This window comes from Carlito syrichta, unplaced genomic scaffold (assembly GCF_000164805.1).
Source record: "Carlito syrichta isolate Samal-C Ts95f unplaced genomic scaffold, Tarsius_syrichta-2.0.1 Scaffold315355, whole genome shotgun sequence".
Classification (NCBI taxonomy): domain Eukaryota; kingdom Metazoa; phylum Chordata; class Mammalia; order Primates; family Tarsiidae; genus Carlito; species Carlito syrichta.
In genome coordinates, this window is record NW_007259451.1 from 193,937 (window position 1) to 194,680 (window position 744).

Here is a 744-nt window from a genome sequence, read left to right on the forward strand (position 1 = left end):
TGGGCAGCGAGACATCATCTCTACAATAAATCAAAAAAAAAATCAGCTGGGCGTGGTAGCGCATGCCTGTAATTCCAGCTACTCGGAAGGCTAAGGCAGAAGGATCGCCGGAGCCCAGCAGGTCGAGGCTGTGGTGGCCGGGAGCGGCCACTGCACTCCAGTCTAGGCCACAGAGTGAGACTCCAACTCAAAAAAAAAAAAATCCTCCTCTGACCTGATGGGGTGGGGGGTGGAGCAGGGAACCTTCTGGGGTGGTGGGCGTGACTGTCCTGAGCTGCTCAACTTCAGAGTTGTGTGCTTCACACGTCCCACTGTGTACGCTTTATAGTCCTGCTTTAGCACGTGCAGAAAGAAGATGCTTCCAGTATGAAATTTGTGCTCTACCTTGAATAAACCCCAGTGAAAACAACACGGCTCTAACACTTTGTCTAAGTTTTCTTTAGCAAGTGGCAAGAGCACCCCATAGCTTATTTATTCACACTTACTCAGCACACCTTTTTGGTACCTGCAGCCATATTGCCAGATACCACCCTGCCTCTTAGACTGAATGTTCAGTCTCGGCACTCAGGGACACTTATGGAAACCAGTAATCGTTGGACAATGGGAGTGCTGGGGAGCTCAGAGCAGGAGAGAGAAGTCAGAAACCTGCTGCTGCCAGCCTCAGTGGCTCAGCCTGTAATCCCGCGCCTTGGGAGGTTGAGGTGAGTGGATTGCCTGAGCCCGTGGGTTCGAGACCCACCTGGG

General features: G+C 52.2%; 1 protein-coding gene across 1 annotated transcript in view; it reads left to right on the forward strand.

The window, feature by feature from the left end:
• Positions 1–744, forward strand: part of GNB5 (G protein subunit beta 5) — a 29,776-nt gene that overhangs the window by 12,449 nt on the left and 16,583 nt on the right. The gene's annotated exons all lie outside the window — the stretch shown is intronic.